This window comes from Carlito syrichta, unplaced genomic scaffold (genome assembly GCF_000164805.1).
Source record: "Carlito syrichta isolate Samal-C Ts95f unplaced genomic scaffold, Tarsius_syrichta-2.0.1 Scaffold301640, whole genome shotgun sequence".
NCBI lineage: Eukaryota > Metazoa > Chordata > Mammalia > Primates > Tarsiidae > Carlito > Carlito syrichta.
This window is the reverse complement of record NW_007245736.1, coordinates 114,190-114,584: the sequence shown is the minus strand read 5'-3', so window position 1 is coordinate 114,584 and position 395 is coordinate 114,190. Positions and strand designations below refer to the sequence as shown.

Here is a 395-nt window from a genome sequence, read left to right as displayed (position 1 = left end):
AACCCACGGGCTTAGGCAATCCACTCACCTCAGCCTCCCAAAGGCGCGGGATTACAGGCCGAGCCACCGAGCTCGTTTTTGTTTTGTTTGTTATTTTTCCTTGACATTTTTAGTCACTACCTGTAAGCTTGGACTCATCTCACAGGATTCTAGGGAAATTTTTCAACAATAGGACATTCATACTGGACAGAAATTCATGTATTGTTATCAGAAACTATAAACTGGCATTACCTGTTGTGGTCTTCTCTACTCGGAAGCTGAATGGTGAACCTGAGAAGTCAGAGGGTAATCTCTGCCTTCAAGTATCTGAAAGAGATTAAAATATTTTGTAACATGTTCTCACTCATATAATGGACCTTGAACATCCAATACAATACTATAAGAAAATGACTGAC

At 40.3% G+C, this 395-nt stretch overlaps 1 long non-coding RNA gene across 1 annotated transcript in view; it reads right to left on the bottom strand.

Annotated features, from left to right (window-relative positions):
• The window catches only part of LOC110595397, a 1,905-nt gene extending 1,598 nt beyond the window's left edge, over nucleotides 1–307 (bottom strand). The window contains exon 1 of the long non-coding RNA XR_002481807.1: nucleotides 232–307. This is a non-coding gene — a long non-coding RNA (uncharacterized LOC110595397). The remainder of the gene's footprint in view (nucleotides 1–231) is intronic.
• Nucleotides 308–395: the final 88 nt, after the last annotated feature.